This window comes from Triturus cristatus, chromosome 3_1 (genome assembly GCF_964204655.1).
Source record: "Triturus cristatus chromosome 3_1, aTriCri1.1, whole genome shotgun sequence".
Taxonomy (NCBI): domain Eukaryota; kingdom Metazoa; phylum Chordata; class Amphibia; order Caudata; family Salamandridae; genus Triturus; species Triturus cristatus.
In genome coordinates, this window is record NC_140583.1 from 53,920,855 (window position 1) to 53,934,382 (window position 13,528).

Below are 13,528 nucleotides of genomic sequence, written 5' to 3' on the forward strand. Positions count from 1 at the left end.
CGATACCGGGGCAAGTCGAACAACCATAAAACGTAGTGAAGTTCCAGGGGCACCCCTCTCAGGCTCACAAAATATTTCCCTTGGTTTTTCAGGAAAACCTATTGTTAATGAAGTGTCACAACCTCTGCCACTTACGATAGGACCTCTGACCCGAACTACAGATTTATTGCTTACTAAATCATGTCCAGAAAATCTATTAGGAATAAAAACGTTAAAAGCTCTAGGAGCCATAATATGTTGTTCTCCGGAAGGAGTAAGATTGTTTTTACGTGATTTTAAAGGTCACTATGTAGCTAGAGACATGGATCCCCGACTGCAGACTTTACCGACACATCTATGGGCACAAGGCCCTACTGATGTTGGTTGCATGAATATTACACCATATCGAGTCACATTAAAGGCAGGAGTGGTGCTACCACGAATGCGACAATACAAGCTACCCCCAGATGCTGTAGTGGCTTTACTACAAATCATTGACGAGCTCATTACCCAAGGAGTGGTTGTAGAAACCGACTCCAATATATGTAATTCCCCGATAATTCCGATTCTTAAACGAACAGATCCTAAGGCCCCGCCAGTATATCGACTGGTTATTGATCTGCGCGAGTTAAACAAATGCATTGTGCCACAATTCCCTGTGGTCCCAGATATCTCGTCATTGCTGACAGCCATTGATTCCGAAGCAACATTCTTTACTGTAATCGATCTCAAGAATGCCTTTTTCAGCGTCCCAATAGATCCGGAAAGCCAATATTTATTCGGATTTAGTTTAAATGGACGTAGCTTCAAATTCTCACGCGCACCTCAAGGATTTACAGAAAGCCCCAGCATCTATAGCCAAGCACTGAAACGAGAACTTGACAGTATCCACATGCCAGTTAACACTGCTCTGCTTCAATACGTTGATGATCTGCTGATCACCGCCCGAAGCGAACCTGAATGTGAAAAAGCATCACTGACAGTTTTACAATTTCTAGCCGAAAAGGGGCACAAGGTGTCCCCTTCTAAGCTGCAATTCTGTGTCCAGCGAGTTATTTATCTTGGACACTCGCTGTCCAAGGAGGGAAGGCAGCTTACACCAGACCGCATCCAGTTAATAGCTAACATGCCAATACCCAAGACACAAAAGGAGGTGCGGGCTTTCATAGGCCTCACTTCATACTGTAGACAGTGGATCCCGCAATATGCATTTCTAGCAAAACCACTCATTCAGTTGACAACCCAGGAGGCAGCCACATCGACTGTTCTCCCTTGGACCCAGGAACATACGCAAGCTTTTGAAAGCTTAAAGAAAGCTTTATGTCAAGCACCCGTTTTAGCAACGCCATGTTACAGAAAACAGTTTACACTCTTTGTTACAGAACGCGAAGGTACTGCTTTGTCAGTACTCACACAGGAACAAGCAGGATCACACAAACCATGTGCTTATTTTTCTAGCACATTAGATCCCGTAGCTCAGGCTTTGCCTGCATGCCTAAAATCAGTAGCAGCGACAGCTTTAGCAATTAGACAAAGCGATGCCATAGTGTTAGGACATCCATTGACAGTTCAAGTACCACACACAGTAGAAGTCCTCGTGAATAGAACGCAAACACAACACTTGACTATAGCACGACTCACAGGGTACGAACTTACACTGTTTCAGCCACACATAGAAATCAGACGCTGTAACACATTGAATCCTGCCACACTTTTGCCAGTAATCGGAACAGACCCACTAGCCCATGACTGTATTGAAGTTATTACTATAACGACGAAACCTAGACAAGACTTGACAGATGTTCCATTGTCAGATCCAGACCTGACATTGTATGTAGATGGTTCATGTATGAGAACAAGTACAGGAGAGTTGGTGGCTGCTTACTCAGTCACAACAGATACTGAAGTCATTGAAACAAATCGTATAAATACTTTGTCAGCTCAAGCCGCAGAGCTTATTGCTCTGACACAAGCCTGTATTCAAGCCACAAGTAAAAGGGTCAACATATACACTGATTCACGATATGCATTCGGAGTTGTACATGACTTCGGCGTGCTGTGGCGAGAGAGAGGTTATTTAACTTCCCACGGTGCCCACATTCAGCACGGACCCCTCATTCATGCCTTATTAGATGCAATACATCTACCTACTGCAATATCAATTATGAAATGTAAGGCTCATACGAAGGTTACTGATATCATTTCTCAAGGCAATGATTTAGCGGACAGAACAGCTAAACAGACTGCTCAAACACAAACATCCGACATGACAAAGACAATAGTCCCGATGCCGACACATTGTATGACAGTTAAAGATCCTACTCTTGACGTAATTGACATACAGACACATGCTACACCAGACGAAATAAAGAAATGGACTGAATTAGGAGGGATCCAAACGGACCAAGGATGGATGACGAAGGAAAAGTCTGTATGGTTCCTTCCTGATTCAATGGTCCAAGTCATTATTAACACTATCCATAGTCCAGCGCATCTAGGAGAGAAAGCTATGCTAGACAGCATTCAACACATTTGGTTCAATAAACATTTACGAGCAGCAGCCAAACAAAAAGTCCGTACCTGTATGATCTGTTGTCAGTTCAACCCAGGAAAAAGCGTTCCCGTAGAACAGGGTGGATTTCATCCTCCTGATCACCCTTTTGAAGTCCTCCAGATGGATTATATCCAGATGGAACGATGTCGAGGATTCAAATATGTTCTCGTAGTTGTCTGCGCTCTGTCTCGTTGGACGGAGGCATACCCGGTTTCAGATTACACTGCCCCGACTACTGCCAAACAGTTAGTTCGAGAATTCTTCCCACGCTACGGTTTACCACGTGTTGTCTACTCAGATAACGGCCAGCCGTTCTCATCCGAATTAATGAAACATGTTTCACTTCTGCTAGGATATCAGTGGAAATTCCACTGTGTCCGACACCCCGAAGCAGCAGGTCTCGTAGAAAGACATAATCAGATACTGAAAATCAGACTGTCCAAAATATGCAGAGAGAAAGGTGTCGACTGGATAGTAGCATTACCAGTTGCACTCTTTTACATGAGAATGGTAGCACACTCTCGAACAGGGCTATCCCCGTATGAGGTGATCTTCGGCAGACCACCAAATATGTGGGGGACGCCTATACCACGCAAAATAACTGATATTGACTGTAATATGCTGACAGATTACTTGGCTTCCTTGATGTCTGCACTACAATCTTGTCGTTCACAGGTTGCTGCAGCATTTCCCGACAACACTGAGGTGAAACCCCATGACGTAGTTCCGGGTGATATTGTATTTGTGAGAAATTTCGACCGAAAGACTCAGCTGGAGCCCAGGTGGAAGACACCCAAGTTGGTTCTGCTGACCACAAGAACAGCCGTGAAGATCGAGGGCCGCAAGGGCTGGATTCATTCAAGTCATATCAAGAAATTCCATGGACAATCCTCGGATATAGACATTGTGCCCTGCACTCCCTCACAGACTGATTCAAAACTTCCTTTGGTGGAAAAAACTGAAAGCGAACTCTACAAAGTTAAGTTGAGGCCTAGAACGTCAGACGGTTTGATTGTTTAAGTCCTCTCCTAGGTGAAGCGGTTGAATCTGTCTCTGACATGTATCCTCTAGACCTGAATCATGGACAGTCACGAAAAATGATGAAACGACAGGCGTATTGTAAATCACTGCGTAGCCATTGTATAGTGACATTATTAATTTTGTTTTCCTTAAGTCTTTTAATAATTATTACGAGTATGTTGTTGCACATATATTACCCTATTGTCAGAAATGTTCACAATGTTATTGCAGAACATTCTTTTAGTGACTTACCCCCGCATGAATTGTCCTATAGACTTGCGCTGCGCAATAACACTTTCATTAGTATGTTACATCATTCCCATCAGACTAGTAATGCAACTAATTGTTGGGTGTGTGGCCGACTCCCTCCCTATCAGAATTATGAAGGAGTCTTGCCTTTCTTTCCACATCCATTTACACATAATGGCTCCTGTGGAGCATGGTTTAGCTTAATCAATTCCATAGACTCAGACACAGCAGTTTACCAAGATCAGTGGGTATGGGGAAACCTGAACCTAGTTTTACTCAAGATCTGCTATCCTGACAAGGAGGGTCGCCCCAAAAGAACAGGAACTGATCTAGAAAATGAAGTATATGGATTAGGTAATTTTACACCTAATCTCATGATTCTAAATGTCGTATCCGAAGTTGAACTAGTCTTACCCACCATGTCAGTATTCCCAGCAAAAGGTGAATTGTGTGTAAGAAAGGTTGGTTCCATACATATGGGCCATAGTCAATGCACTACTACAGTAGAATTCAGTGATCAAGGCAAATCCTCGTTCAGAGCTTATCGCCACTCCTACTTTATATGTGGTCAGACTGCATATATGCGTCTACCTCTAGGTTGGGATGGTACCTGCTACATTGCATTCCTTTTGCCACCTGTTTTCCTAGCTCCTCCTGATTATTACAGAAATATTCATTTAGTACACAATAGAGAGCGGAGAGATCTCCCGATTGTCGATTACACTGAAACAGCATGGGAAAAATACACAGATTTCAATAAAGGCATCTTTCCCTATATAGGTACAGTTACCAATAGTAAGCTGATACGTAGATTAACTAGAACCCTTGAAGCAGTAGTGAATGAAACTATTTCCGCCTTAGGCAATTTAACAGAAGAGCAGTCTGCTATGCGGATTGTTGTGCTTCAAAATCGTCTTGTCCTTGACGTCATCCTGGCTGATAGGGGCGGAGCTTGTAGGGTCATCGGATCAAGCTGCTGCGTATTCATACCAGAGAATTCGCCATCTGTATATAAAGCTATAACTCGCCTTCACAAGATTGTAAGCCAGATACACCAGAATCCAGGCACTTGGACTTGGTCCAATTGGTTTTGGAGTGTGATATCAGCCTGGGGATGGAGAGTTCAATCCTTCCTAGGTATTGGCCTTCTCATACTATTCAGTTGCTGTCTATGTTTACAATGTGGACCAGCGATTTGTGGTCTGTGTGCCACATCGTGTATTCCACCACCAAGATTTCATTCAAGACCCCGGAAGAAGAAAGAAGAACAAATGATGCTATATGAACAAATCGATGGATTAATGAAGATTGATGTCTCTTGATGGGCAAGTAGGGGACAAGGAAGGAATGTGGAAATATGGATTTTCATGATCAGTTATGTCCCCTATCTTGGACCCCAACGGTTCTATGTACATGTTACAAGTACATGTATGTTCCCTCCAGTTCCAGTTATGAAGACGCAAATACATGTGCGTCCACCGTCAACATGTCCTCTGTCAGATCCGCCATGAATAGGCCGGATATTCCCTTCCTAAGTACGAAAGGCCACCGCCTTTATATGGCTCACTTATGCCATTTTACAGTCCAGGCAAGTAGGCCCTGATTCTGTCATCAAAACTCTTCTTGCCTTCTGCCTCTGAAAGCTCCAGTCTGAGCCTGCATCTGTGACCATGAACTTTGTCTCATTCTCTGCGCGGCTCATGAAGCCTGACATCAGCCTATTCTCTGCCAAGAACTGTATTTCACCTTCGAGTTATCTGCTTCCCCCTCAGCCGATGCATTCCTGCCTAGTAGTTTAAGTAAACATTCTTCCAGCTACCAAGCAAAGGGCCCGGCTTCTCTGTCTTAATACAAGTAATTCATAGCCCTGTTACTATGGAAGATTCCTGCCCTCGCATTTAGTGTAGACACTTAGACGCTTGTACACGCACGCACAGTCAGTATAGAATAGATTCTGTCCGAGAGTCCTTCCTTTGTGGATAACATAGTTCTTTAAACATAGGATGTTAGATATGATTTGGGATTAGGTTGACTTGACCCCCCAGACTTTTTGTCTCCACATGTAGAGCTAAATGTCAAGTCCCCTTCACCCCCTAGTTACACGTCAATCACACGTCATAATGCTGCGCGCGCATCTATGCCAAGTATTATCTTATAGATCCACCTATACATGACATCACAACCAATTATGTTCCTTTTTACTCCTTATTACACCCATTTTTTGGTTACGTAGATATATCGTCATTTTCCTTATCAATTGTTACGCCTACTGTATTCGCTTCATTGTAATGTATGTTCTATAAAAGCCATTTCATGTCAATAATGTATGTACTTCACTTCCTGAACCTCCGTGGTGATGGAACTTGGAGCATCCGATTATAATCGAGTATTGGAATAAAGCCCATTCCGAACCTCTAATACCACGGATTCTGCCTCTCATTTTACTGAGCTATTTTATTATGTTTCTGTATCAAATTCAGTCCCGGTAAAGGAAAATTATTTACCACATGAACATGAATGGCGCCCGAACAGGGACACTTTCTCATCTCACGCGCCGGCGGTGAGTTGCAGGCCCGGTCTCCTGCCACAGCTGGACGGACAATAACGCGTACCAGCAGGATTTCCTGTATCTCCCTCCGGTCAAGCGGGGGCGACTGAGGCTGCGATCGACACCCAGACGAGGCGGTGAGAAGTGCGAAGTATCCCGACCAGAGCCTAGCTGGGAGAGCAAGATCCGAGGTATACAGAAGCCCACCAGTGTCTGAAGTCCCAAGTCGAGTCCAGTGTCCGACGAGTCGAGTCGAGTCCAGTCCGATTCAAGTTCAAGTTACCGAGGCCTTCCGTTTCCGAAGCTACCCGGTGAGTACCATTGCTGGGGAGGCATTTCTGACGTGCACATAGGTTGTGCCGGTCAAGACGGGTTTGGGTACACAAATCCGGTCTGCACTGTTTTAGCAGTGTATCTGTACTGTTTAGCAGTATATCAAGTATTCCGAAGTATCTAGTTATTGTCAAGAATTAAGCTTGGTGATTAGTTATGCAGACGATCATCATTGTTGTTTCAGTTAAAGGTTTAATGTTTAAATGTTAAATGTGTTTAAATACGTTCTGTATATTGTGGTATGAATGACTGTTCATTATCGTGTTTATTGTATTAAGTCTGTTCAAAAATCAAGTATCAGATCAGTTGGTCGAAATCAAGTATAAGGTCAATTCTCAATATGCCGTTCTTTTCGAAACTAAGACAGATCACTACAAGAAAAGGGGTACTCGAAGAAGCCGTTCCCATTCCTCCTAGGGACACTCCAGGGTACTTCATGTATCATAAACATGGCCTAGACGCCATATTATTTCTTGATTTATGGGTAGACTATACCAAGGAATTACCAGAAAGTCAGAGGTGGCCCACAGCGGGAACCTGGGATGCGGAATGCATCATAAAAGTAGAAGAAGAGTTATGGAAAAGAAAAGTCAGACAGTCACAGAAAGATGCCATTGAATTATGGCGTAAAGAATCACATAGACGAACAGAAAAAGCACGTAGACTGGAAGAGAAGAGTAAAGAGAATTCCAATAAAGTTCAAGAAAATCTATTAATTGAGGAAGGTATCCGAGTGAAATCAGAACAAGTAGACAGACAAAGAAATGCCCTTATGAATGGTATGTACCCCCTTCTGGCCGAAGGATTACCTAAGGCTACTCCAGAGATACCGAAAGACTTGCCAACCCCATTATTTCCAATAAAGGTACATCCAAGGGGGCATCCTAGAACCGCAGAAGATGTTTTTCTGTCCTCATATTTAGATGACGCAGCTCCCGAGTATGCTAATTCCGCCCCGCATAGACCGCATACCAGGGAGGTTCAACGCCAAGATCCAGTACCCGTATCGTTACAGCAACAAGTTCTGACACAAGTTCCGGCAAGCACATCTGTTTCTGCATCCGCTCCTACAGCTACTTCTATAGCTGTGTCCACACCTGTAGTTGCTGTGTCACGTTCGACGAATCCTTTCACACCCGACACCCCAGATGGGGCCACGGGAGGTGCTACCAATATCTTTTCTACGCCGCCTAGAATAAATAAACTTACTTTTCAAGAGTCAGCACATTCACGTACACCCAAACTCATAAGTGCCCGTGCGCTGAAGGAACTTCTTATAGATTGCAGATATGACCCCGTGCCCGGTAAAGAGGACGAAATGACCCTAGCATCATTACGTATCAGACGAGCCGCAGTGTATTTAGGGAAGTTACCAGGAATGACTGCGCATTCCGAACAGGGACACTTTCTCATCTCACGCGCCGGCGGTGAGTTGCAGGCCCGGTCTCCTGCCACAGCTGGACAGACAATAACGCGTACCAGCAGGATTTCCTGTATCTCCCTCCGGTCAAGCGGGGGCGACTGAGGCTGCGATCGACACCCAGACGAGGCGGTGAGAAGTGCGAAGTATCCCGACCAGAGCCTAGCTGGGAGAGCAAGATCCGAGGTATACAGAGGCCCACCAGTGTCTGAAGTCCCAAGTCGAGTCCAGTGTCCGACGAGTCGAGTCGAGTCCAGTCCGATTCAAGTTCAAGTTACCGAGGCCTTCCGTTTCCGAAGCTACCCGGTGAGTACCATTGCTGGGGAGGCATTTCTGACGTGCACATAGGTTGTGCCGGTCAAGACGGGTTTGGGTACACAAATCCGGTCTGCACTGTTTTAGCAGTGTATCTGTACTGTTTAGCAGTATATCAAGTATTCCGAAGTATCTAGTTATTGTCAAGAATTAAGCTTGGTGATTAGTTATGCAGACGATCATCATTGTTGTTTCAGTTAAAGGTTTAATGTTTAAATGTTAAATGTGTTTAAATACGTTCTGTATATTGTGGTATGAATGACTGTTCATTATCGTGTTTATTGTATTAAGTCTGTTCAAAAATCAAGTATCAGATCAGTTGGTCGAAATCAAGTATAAGGTCAATTCTCAATATGCCGTTCTTTTCGAAACTAAGACAGATCACTACAAGAAAAGGGGTACTCGAAGAAGCCGTTCCCATTCCTCCTAGGGACACTCCAGGGTACTTCATGTATCATAAACATGGCCTAGACGCCATATTGTTTCTTGATTTATGGGTAGACTATACCAAGGAATTACCAGAAAGTCAGAGGTGGCCCACAGCGGGAACCTGGGATGCGGAATGCATCATAAAAGTAGAAGAAGAGTTATGGAAAAGAAAAGTCAGACAGTCACAGAAAGATGCCATTGAATTATGGCGTAAAGAATCACATAGACGAACAGAAAAAGCACGTAGACTGGAAGAGAAGAGTAAAGAGAATTCCAATAAAGTTCAAGAAAATCTATTAATTGAGGAAGGTATCCGAGTGAAATCAGAACAAGTAGACAGACAAAGAAATGCCCTTATGAATGGTATGTACCCCCTTCTGGCCGAAGGATTACCTAAGGCTACTCCAGAGATACCGAAAGACTTGCCAACCCCATTATTTCCAATAAAGGTACATCCAAGGGGGCATCCTAGAACCGCAGAAGATGTTTTTCTGTCCTCATATTTAGATGACGCAGCTCCCGAGTATGCTAATTCCTCCCCGCATAGACCGCGTACCAGGGAGGTCCAACGCCAAGATCCAGCACCCGTATCCCTACAGCAACAAATCGAGTCACAAGTTCTGGCAAGCACATCTGTTTCTGCATCCGCTCCTACAGCTACTTCTATAGCTGTGTCCACACCTATAGTTGCTGTGTCACGTCCGACGAATCCTTTCACACCCGACACCCCAGATGGGGCCACGGGAGGTGCTACCAATATCTTTTCTACGCCGCCTAGAATAAATAAACTTACTTTTCAAGAGTCAGCACATTCACGTACACCCAAACTCATAAGTGCCCGTGCGCTGAAGGAACTTCTTATAGATTGCAGATATGACCCCGTGCCCGGTAAAGAGGACGAAATGACCCTAGCATCATTACGTATCAGACGAGCCGCAGTGTATTTAGGGAAGTTACCAGGAATGACTGCGCATCTAGATAATATATACCATTTTGTCCAAACAGGGCGAGATCCAGAATGTATTCACAGAGCTATGGAATACCAGAAAGTAGAGATACAGGGGGAACTGTTACGTTTCCTCATAAACTGTGTGATCAGAAATCAAGACCGACCGGGGGTAGACCCGGAAGCAATGCAAATTCTTACAAGATGGAGCCAGAATATATCAGAAGGGAGACATGATAAACAAAATTGTATAATAGCCATGTGCCGAAAGATCCGTAAAGAAATAGAACGCCTACACGAAGAGAGATTAGAGGTAGACGAGTTCGAACAAAGCGAGGAAGAAGGGTCAGGACCGCCCACAGGACAGTCAGAAACTATAGCATATGTAGGTAAAAGAAGATCTTATAATAGTACGAGATGTCTTATTGACCCGATACGCCCGATATGTCCAGACAATAACAGGGGTTTCCCAACACCCATAGCCCATATAAGGTCTAACGAGCATTCGTTCCAAACAGCTGACAAACTACTCCGAGAACGAAGGGGTTATCATTTTCTCGATTCTATGGATGAACAAGATTTAGCCAGGGCAGCTGTCCATTGGGTGGACAGTCCCGGAAAATATAGTGATGATACAGTAGTACGCACATTTTTGAATCTCACCCCAGATGAACAGAGGTTAGCTGGGATTTATATGATTCAACAACTCATTATACTATATCGGAGTCAACATTCAGATCCTGGTCCCTTACCCGACATACTGACTGAATTACTCACGAATAGATGGAGAGGTTCAGGTACTAAATTAATTAAAGAAATTCTAGAATCAAGAAAGCAATATATTCTTTTTGTATGTTCAGAACATGTTTCATTGCCCGTCAAGGAAAGAACCACGTATCACATGGATAGACAGAATCCCTTACGAGAAGTGCACCCAATAAAGGGCGAGGACAACGAGTTCAAGCGCGTATTTGTATACACGCCCATATCGAAAATAGAATTGTTACAAATGAAGAAAGTGGTACCCAGTCATGACAAAGACCCAGCGGGTTTTCACCGAGAAATTAAAGACATGTTACTCATGGGGGAGTATACCTATCCCGACATTATGACAATACTGAAGGTATTGATGCCTGCTGGTATTTACGAAAAGATCAAGGAAAAAGAGTGGGAGGTAGGAGACCAAAAGATAGAATGGTCAACATTAGAAGCAGAAGAAAAGGCCCGAACTGCAGGAGCAGGGCTTGGGGACAAAACTAAGGCATTACCAGGTTTACTAGTACAGGTACTGCCACGTTTATTAACTACGAAAAAGAAAGATTGGGGTACAATTTCAGCCTGTAAACAGAAGCAAGATGAAGACACTAGTGATTACTATGCCCGATTTGAAAAATGTTTTGGTATAAATAGTGGCATAAAAGCAAGTAGCGAATCATACCCACATCTGTTTGTAACAAAATTAGTAGAAAATGCCCTGCCACCAGTAAAGAATAGAGTATTAAAATTCGAGAGTACCTGGCAAGGTAACACTCCATCACAAATGTTACAAATGTTACAGTATCATCACAATAGAATTAGAGAGGAACAAGAACATGAACACAGACGCATGAAAGACACAAAAATGAAAATGCTAGTTTCTCAGACAGTTCCAGCTGAAGGACATAAAAAGGGTATGACACATTCTGATTCAGCAGGACCTGTAAAAGGGACATGCAATTATTGTAAAAAGCCAGGTCATTATGTACACGATTGTCCAGTTTTAAAACATAATATCGCCATAGGTAAAACTCAAGAAAGATCACGGCCACTTAGACAAGATCAGAATGAACAAGGAGCTCTGCAGCATGCCCAGGCCATGCCAGCCGCACAACAGCCAATACAGTTCGTGCCAGCTGCACCAGCGTTGCCTGTTGCTGCCACACAGACAACAACACGACAAATGTATCAGACCGCACAGTATGAATATCCTGAGTACCAGCGTTACGCATGAACTAGCCTAGAGAGGGAAGTTGACTTACCCCTTATCGAGATACCAGTAGACCAAGAAGGACCTTATATACATAGTGAATTGTTAGGCCAAGACAGAAAATTTTTACTCGATACCGGGGCAAGTCGAACAACCATAAAACGTAGTGAAGTTCCAGGGGCACCCCTCTCAGGCTCACAAAATATTTCCCTTGGTTTTTCAGGAAAACCTATTGTTAATGAAGTGTCACAACCTCTGCCACTTACGATAGGACCTCTGACCCGAACTACAGATTTATTGCTTACTAAATCATGTCCAGAAAATCTATTAGGAATAAAAACGTTAAAAGCTCTAGGAGCCATAATATGTTGTTCTCCGGAAGGAGTAAGATTGTTTTTACGTGATTTTAAAGGTCACTATGTATCTAGAGACATGGATCCCCGACTGCAGACTTTACCGACACATCTATGGGCACAAGGCCCTACTGATGTTGGTTGCATGAATATTACACCATATCGAGTCACATTAAAGGCAGGAGTGGTGCTACCACGAATGCGACAATACAAGCTACCCCCAGATGCTGTAGTGGCTTTACTACAAATCATTGACGAGCTCATTACCCAAGGAGTGGTTGTAGAAACCGACTCCAATATATGTAATTCCCCGATAATTCCGATTCTTAAACGAACAGATCCTAAGGCCCCGCCAGTATATCGACTGGTTATTGATCTGCGCGAGTTAAACAAATGCATTGTGCCACAATTCCCTGTGGTCCCAGATATCTCGTCATTGCTGACAGCCATTGATTCCGAAGCAACATTCTTTACTGTAATCGATCTCAAGAATGCCTTTTTCAGCGTCCCAATAGATCCGGAAAGCCAATATTTATTCGGATTTAGTTTAAATGGACGTAGCTTCAAATTCTCACGCGCACCTCAAGGATTTACAGAAAGCCCCAGCATCTATAGCCAAGCACTGAAACGAGAACTTGACAGTATCCACATGCCAGTTAACACTGCTCTGCTTCAATACGTTGATGATCTGCTGATCACCGCCCGAAGCGAACCTGAATGTGAAAAAGCATCACTGACAGTTTTACAATTTCTAGCCGAAAAGGGGCACAAGGTGTCCCCTTCTAAGCTGCAATTCTGTGTCCAGCGAGTTATTTATCTTGGACACTCGCTGTCCAAGGAGGGAAGGCAGCTTACACCAGACCGCATCCAGTTAATAGCTAACATGCCAATACCCAAGACACAAAAGGAGGTGCGGGCTTTCATAGGCCTCACTTCATACTGTAGACAGTGGATCCCGCAATATGCATTTCTAGCAAAACCACTCATTCAGTTGACAACCCAGGAGGCAGCCACATCGACTGTTCTCCCTTGGACCCAGGAACATACGCAAGCCTTTGAAAGCCTAAGGAAAGCTTTATGTCAAGCACCCGTTTTAGCAACACCTTGTTACAGAAAACAGTTTACACTCTTTGTTACAGAACGCGAAGGTACTGCTTTGTCAGTACTCACACAGGAACAAGCAGGAGCACACAAACCATGTGCTTATTTTTCTAGTACATTAGATCCCGTAGCTCAGGCTTTGCCTGCATGCCTAAAATCAGTAGCAGCGACAGCTTTAGCAATTAGACAAAGCGATGCCATAGTGTTAGGACATCCATTGACAGTTCAAGTACCACACACAGTAGAAGTCCTCGTGAATAGAACGCAAACACAACACTTGACTATAGCACGACTCACAGGGTACGAACTTACACT